This window comes from Lissotriton vulgaris, chromosome 5 (assembly GCF_964263255.1).
Source record: "Lissotriton vulgaris chromosome 5, aLisVul1.2, whole genome shotgun sequence".
NCBI classification, from domain to species: Eukaryota; Metazoa; Chordata; class Amphibia; order Caudata; family Salamandridae; genus Lissotriton; species Lissotriton vulgaris.
This window is the reverse complement of record NC_141693.1, coordinates 452,303,096-452,311,029: the sequence shown is the minus strand read 5'-3', so window position 1 is coordinate 452,311,029 and position 7,934 is coordinate 452,303,096. Positions and strand designations below refer to the sequence as shown.

General features: G+C 41.8%; 1 pseudogene; it reads right to left on the bottom strand.

Moving 5' to 3' along the window:
- Positions 1-4,191: 4,191 nt before the first annotated feature.
- LOC147711062 (uncharacterized) lies at positions 4,192-5,627 on the bottom strand (annotated as a pseudogene).
- Between the last annotated feature and the right edge of the window lie 2,307 nt (positions 5,628-7,934).

Genomic DNA, 7,934 nt, shown 5'->3' with positions numbered 1-7,934 from the left:
CTTGAAATTTCCTTGCGCAATGTAGATTGAAGGCAGTTCTTGACACAGAGATAGATGAATGCTTTTTGTCAGTTATTTAAAGAAAATGTGAAGACATATAGTAGAATTCCCACTGCATTAAATGAGGCTGAATTTCCTACTGTTCAAACTTTAAGAAAATCTGAGGACATTGTGCAATTGTCTCTGTTTGAAATAAATCAAGATTGTATTGAATGTTTTCTGTAGTGCTGGCGGTCTTGATATCTAGTTGTTAACTGTACTCAGTGCTGAAATGATTGAAAGCCTTTCTCAGCACAGATACTGAAGAGAAATTTACATCCAAAGCTGATTTGAAGTTGTGAACCCTGCTGTCTGCAATGTAGATTGAAGGTACTACTCGATACAAACATCGATGAATGCTATTTTGTACCGTTGAAAAAATCTGAGGACATAGTACAATTGTCTCTGCTTTAAATAAATCGAGAGTAATATGTCATACTCTGTATTAAGAATGTGTTGTATTCTTAAATGCACAAAGGCAAGCATTAAGTTTAATACAATGCTTAGGTCATGAATAATGAGAAGTTTCATTTTCTTCAAGAGTCTTCACAACAAGCTTCTCCAGATAGCTTGTTGTATTCCAATTTGTTGTCATGTTCCACAGGTAGTATAAGTAAACGATGTAATGTCGCATTGAAAATGTTAACATTTGGTCATATTTTGAATATAAGGAACTTAATACAAATGTGCAACAAGGAAATTATGTTGAATATGGAACTATTCTACAAGAAATAAAAATTGGAGAAATGACTGAACATGTCAAAGAAGTTTTACATAGACGATTACTTTGAAATTTGTTTCCAAAAGAAAATATTGTTCCTAAGCTGGTAGCTACTTTTAAAATAATTGAGAACAACAGTGAAGAAAAGCAGCAAGTGTGAAAATATCCTACTGCCTTCGGCCAGGGTATTAGCTACAACAAAAAGGCTTGATAAAGGGCCTTGACTTTGAATCAGAAAATGAAATTGAACAATAATTGGTAACCCCAGCCAAGAAAGGCAGTTAGTGTGCAAATTTTCCACTGCCTTCGGCCGGGGTCAAAGGTACAAGAAAAAGGCTCAAAAAAGGGCCACGAGTTTGTATCCGAATATGAAATTCACAAATAATTGATAACTCCAGCCAAGAAAGGCTGCAAATGCTGAAATTTCCCACTGCCTTCCATCAGGCTAGTTGATACAACAACAAGGTTTGATAAAGGTTCTGCACTTTGAATAGGAATATGAAATTGAACAATAGTTGATAACTCCTGCAAAGAAAGGTAACAAGTGCGCAAATTTCCCACTGACTTCTACCGGGATAGTATGTACATGAAAAAGTCTTGATAAAGAGCCTTGACTTTGAATCAGAATATGAAATTGAACAATAGTTGATAATTCTTGCGAAGAAAGGCAGCAAGTGTGTAAATTTCCTACTGCCTTCGGACAGGTTAGTACCTACAACAAAAAGGCTCAATACAGGGCTTGCAGTTTGAATACAGATATGAAATAGAAGAATAGTTGATAACCATAGCCAAGAAAGGCAGTAAGTAGGTGTGTGTGTACTCGTAGATGATGTGTTGATTGAGTGGTAGATGAATAATGTAAAAAATAAGAAAGGCTACAAGTGTCCAAATTATCCGCTGCCATTCACGGGTAGTAGTTATCAAGAAGGCTCAATAAAGAGCCTGTATTTTGAATTAGAATAACAAACAGAAGATTTGACAACCATAGACTACACTGGCTCTTTTTTAATATTGGTAGAGTTTTGTTAAGTTTTTTTTTTTACACATGAACGGCAGGAAGTGCGCCAATTACCCACTGGTATTCACGAGTAATAGTTACCAAGAAGGCTCAATAAAAGGCCTGCACTTTGAATTTATATTACAAGAAGGATAATTTATAACCCCAGCCAAGAAAGGCAGCAAGTGTGCAAATTTCCCACTGCCTTCGGCCGGGGTAGTAGCTACAACACTAAGGCTCAATAAAGGGCCTTGACTTTTAATCAGAATATGAAATTGAACAATAATTGATAACCCCAGCTAAGAAAGGCAGTAAGTGTTCTAATTTACCACTGCCTTCGGCCGGGGTAGTAGCTACTTCAAATAGGCTCAATAAAGGGCCACAAGTTTGAATCAGAATATGAAATTCAAAAATTATTGATAACCCCAGCCAAAAACAGTAGCAATTGGTGTGTGCTATGTGTAGATGATGTGTTGATTGAGTGGAAGATAAGAAAGGTGAAAAATTAGAAAGGCTGCAGATTTGCAAACTATCCACTGACTTGTCAGGGAAGTGGATCTTTGGATTTCCACCTCATTATACGGATAGGGCGTCGAATTTTGTAGTGGGATGCTAAGAAATGGCTGCCACATCGAAGGAAGCAATGTGAGTGCATTAAGTTACCACTGTGGGTGGTAAGGCTGAAAAATTACAACAACGGGCCCATTTTAGGGACTGTAGTTTGAATTAGAATAATACTTGGCAAAGGCTGCAAGAAAGTTAGCAGGTAGGTGTGTTTGAGGTAGTGGATGCAGAATAAGGTGAAAAGGAAGAAAGGTAGCAGATGCGGAAAGAACCCACTGTCTTGTAAAGGAAATGGGTGTTTGGTTTTCTAGTGCATTACAGACTGTGTGTCGGATTCCGCAGTGGGAGCCTGAGAAACGGGTATCTCATCTAAGGAGTTAAGCAAGTGCACAAAGTGCACATACTGTGCGGTTGTTGGAGGGAAAATTAATTGTGGGCACGAGGGGTCAGGTGGCCTGGCGCAGCAGCTCAGAAGCCGCGCTGGGGAGACCGTGAGAGAGAACTAAGGGAAATGGGACAGCTTAATTTGCACCGGGGTAGTCCTGGAACGCTTGCTCTAAAAACAGGAAAAAACGGATATATGAGCCTTGGAGACTGTTTCTGAAAGTTATACAAGTTTTATTAGAAGACACAGCTTCTAGAAATATTCAATGATATCATGAAAACCACATAGTACTTGATCATGCTCCTAGCATTCTCTTGAAAGTTTGCATGGACCAGTTTGGATTTACAAAGTACAGTTTACAGCTGCTGTGAGAGAGAGAGACTTATACTTTAAGAACACTGGTGAGTTCTGAGGCATATTGAATAGAAAAGTTTAAGCACATATTATTGGGTACACTCACCACTGTATGTAAGATATCCTGAAAGTACAAGTTTAAACAGTTTAAATGCAGTGATAATAAAACAAGGTCAGAGAAAACATAACATCTCAAGTGGCGAAATGTAACTTTAAATGCAACAAGGAAAAAGCATTTCATTACAGCAGAATACACAATGGAGGAGCAGAATCTAAGTACATGAAACAAGGGCTATCTCGAGTAACCCCTGGGAAAAACTCCTGTCCGGCACCCATGTGCAAACGAGGAGTAGTTCAACGATATTTTTGCGGACCACCCTTTTATATTGTTCAGAGGTGAGAAGCCTATGGTCACGCCATATCACGTCACCTCGAACCACATATCCTTCCATCGCCTCTCACGCCCCTGCCTGGTACCTTCCCATCATAAGTGTAAATGTGGCCCCTTCTCGTAATTGTGTGGCACGTACGCCAGCCTAGACTGAGTTCCTGCCATTCTGACTGGAAGTTTGTCATTAATCAGAAATGTGTTATTATTGCTTTGAAGGATTCTATTCATGCGTTTATGTGCCAGTCTGTGATACTGATTTGCCACATTTATCCTCATTTATCGGACAGGCTCGAGAAGCAGCTTGTGGTGGGAACTTCCCTTTTCCCCGTTCACAGCTGTTAGGTGGGGGGCTTGGGGTGTGCTGCAAGGATAAGAAGGAACTTGAACTTTAATGATCGTAACCTAGCATACAGTGGGGTGGGGGCTATAAACAGGAGTGCTGAGCTTTGCAGAAGTGGAGCTGGCAGAAGCCTGGGTCAGACCTGATTTCTGCTTCTGCTTAAGCTGAGAGAAAATGGCAGTGCTCAGGCCAATGTAACTGAGGCCTATAACTTCTAAGCAGCAGGGCCTACGCAGGGTTCATGCTTAGCTAGTGATAAGAGTGTCCTAGGATAACTATATAGTACAATTTTCTCCCTCTGTCATCCCCCCTCTGGTTCATATTTGAACCAATCAAACATCATTAAACATCATACGAACTGCATACTTAGCTGGAGATGGGGGAAGTGGCCAGGGCGAGTTTATGAAGAAGTAGTTCCTAAATCCTCATCTGGTCCCTCTAATCTCTTACACATTGTCTCATAGGGAGGTACTGACTTTCAGAAGGGACCTGCTCTAAGTGAGAGTCAGGGATGGTACGCTCTATGTTCAATACTGCTATCTCTACATCTTCCCCTTGTCCCCTGCGTATACCTGTGTAGTTCATATCAACTTTCTTAGACCTTAATCTTCTAACATAATGCAACATAATCTGTGTTCCGCAATACACAATTACAAGCACACATAATATAGGCATTATAAATTTTAGTACTGCAGATAGCCATGAAGGCATCCAGTCCAAATTGGACCAATTACTTAAAACATCTGCTTTTGCACTTCCATCCTCAGGCATCTGTCTCCCCAAATTGTCCAAGTCCTCAATGGCCTTTGTAAGTGTTCCGTTATCCGCATCATTGGCCAAAATGAAGACACAACAGGTCGACTTTCCCATTCTGGCGCATCCACCACTATTCATCGCAATTAACTGGTCTAGAACATAGCGTTGTTCCAGAACCATGAGTCTCAAAGGTCGTAGTTCTTATTCCATGGCGTTGAACCCATCACGGGTGTTGTTAACAAGCTGCATCAGTTCATATCTCGTTACTTGGAGCCATCGAGCATTGGCTTTGGTCTGGAGCATGGGGATAACTCCCCCAAAGAAAGGTTCAGCATCGTTGAATTCTTCCGGAATCTCATGAAATGTGTCATCTGAGGAGTACCTTTTGACTTCTCTTTTTCGGTGGTGGAGCAGGGTGACATCACCAACCATTGGGTGTGCATGGATGTGGGAAATGTTCGCTGCTGGGACGACGAGATGCCATTCATGCATCGTCATGATGGAGCAAAGTCCTTGCCATTGGGGAGGCAACTGCAGATACAGATTTCCTCCGCAGATCCAATAGATGCCCATGAGGATGGATGTGCCGTACTTCAGGTTCGAATTAAAACTAGTGCTATTGCAATTAGTATTCCGACCCACAAGAACCGTTCCATTACCTAGGAAGCAAAGGAGAGGAGACTTTAGCTTGTATGCTCTTTTCTGTTTGTATGGTGTACCCTCGTTGGGCGTGTATCTTCTAGTTTCCCTACCCCATATCTCAGCACACTCCCTCTCTATCTCCTCATTTAAATTATGTTTGTGCTCTTGTCCTACAGTTGTGCTACCTAAGGAGGCTGCCTTACATATTAAGTCATGTGGACCATTCCACTTGTTGTTGAAATAAATGTTGGCCTTCAGGTGCAGAATAGGTCTCCACTGACAAGGGCATGTGTAATGTGTATGGTTACATCGGTGATGTTCAGGTGAGTGGCATTTCGATGGGGGTGTTGGGAAGGTGAAGTACCCTAATTTCTTATAGTGATGTTCCCAAACCTGCATGATGTCGGCAGGTACTTTCATATCACGGTAAACCTCCATTCTCCTTTCAATTTCCAATGGATTAGTTATCACCCTAAAGGTTACATACTTGTCATCCCACTCTGTGGTATTTACAAATGCATCATCCACTTTGGCTGAGTGGAGCTGTATCTGACCATGTATGCGGCAAAGAAACAAGTGTAAAAGACATTTGGCTGCGGGTGGTGGGACTTCTTTAGGAAAGATCAATTTATCTGCGCCTACAGCGTGTGGGATGTGTAAACATACAAAGCAGGACTCATTTGTGACCTTTCTTCCCACCTCCCTCATGTCTCTGTACCACATGTTATCTAAAAATGCATTGTGGATACCATTATCCTCTGCTGACGTACTGGGGCGCTGGGAGTTGAAATCGGGTATAGAGTGCTGTTCAAATGTGTAAACAACTGTCTCCTGGAAATTACTAACCCAGTCTGGAATTTGCAAAGCCTGTTCTTCCTTACGTTGGGTACACCATGTATATCTAACTGGCACTATCTCGGTACTCCTTCTATATCTAAGACTTCTTTAATTATGGCGGGATCGTCCTGGGGTACCTGGCACAGTGGGAGTCAAGATAATATCGAGTGCCAAGTCCCTTCCTGTAGGGTCAGCATGGGGTACAGAAGGTGTCAAGATAGGCACAGAGATGTCATAGCTACTACTGGTGGTTATCCCAGTTTGCTTGTTACCAGGAAGTGTCTTGTGTATGGGAAGCTCTGTGGTTGTGACAAATTTAATATTGCTAGTAGCTTCTCTCTCTCTCTCTGATCGCACTGCTAACCAGTGGAATGCTGTTACTGAAACTACAAACATAACAAAGAATAATATAGCAATTGTACATATCTTTTTCATTGAAAGCTTGACATGGAGGGTGGGTCTGTTGCTGCGTCTCAGTCCGTAGGCCATCATACGATCTCCACATTCTTTATCTTGGATAGTTAGTTGGTACATGATGTCCTTCTCTCGGCCAATGTTCAAATCTGTGATGGTGCCGGGTGAATCCCTTCCTTTCTGGCTGTTCGGACAGCTGTGGGTGAAAAGTAAATTTGCAAGTGTTCACTGAATTTGAGGTCTCTCCTCTTCCGGACTGCTTCTTTTAAAAAGATGTGTGTCCCAAAGCAGATAGGCGGAAGTTCATCAGAGATAGGACCCTTGTTCTTTGTCTTCGATATCTGAATGGAAAGGAACTTTGGAGCACGCATTAGTGCACATAAATGAACAACAATTCATCGCTTACAATATCAGAAGAGGGCCCAGTATCTTGTTTTAAGTCTGGTGGAGAGAACAACCACATTCATTGATCTGTCAGTGACAAGCCGGTGAGATGTGATGTGATGATCAGAGCTGGGAGTGTTTCTAAGTGTAAACAGAGCAACGGAAAGGTAATATAGCCATTCCTTCCCAATTGTGGCACTTATCTTACTGATCTTGGCTTTGAGCAGGCCGTTAAGGCGCTCACCCTAACATTGTCGCAGTTGTTCAAAAATGATGTTGGAAAAATGACTGTCACTGTCACTGCGAGTCACTGCAATGGCATCCAGTAATCCTCAGTGATATATGACCTCATGAAATGGGAAGTTAGCTGCGGCCTTTGCATCACAATGGACACACAGTCCAACTTAAATCCGTTGTGAAAAAGGGCACACCACTAACATGATGGGTCTTTAGGCATCTGTCAATCATGTCTACATAGTTACTGTGGAGCTCTCTAAAAAGGACCCTAGAAGGATACAAAGAGTTGTATCTGTTCATGTGCATTGGGGATGAACCACTCTGTTTGCAGAGTTGTGGACATGATATCACGTGAGACATGTAGGAAGGTGCAACTGACTGAGTGCTAATTGAAAAAGGGCTTGTGGCATGACAGGCTTTCCTGTCATTGTCTGTCTTAAACATAAAATCTGAAACATCCTGTTGTACTCCCCTCTCCTTCCACAACTTGTTTTCTTCAGGTGGGGCACTTATGTATCTCTCCAAGGTGCAGCTGTGCAATGAAATCATAGTGCTGTGTATTACCAATAGTGTATGGGCATGATGGATCTTCTTGCACTGTTGAGGGTGTATTTTGGACAAGCAGAATGGGGGGGCACAGTCATTTTGTGCTGGGGATAGAGATGGTGCATGTCTGGGCCTTCTGGCTGCTGCTTTCATATTCATACTTCAGATATACAACTACCTCTAAAATCCGCACATTTTAGTCTGACAACATTGTAATACTGAGCATTGCTTACTCCCTGCATATGTCCTTTTAACATTGAAATCTACTTTATCTCTGCATTCATTTGTATTTTCCCAGCACTGGGCATGTGTGACGTAATAACTGTA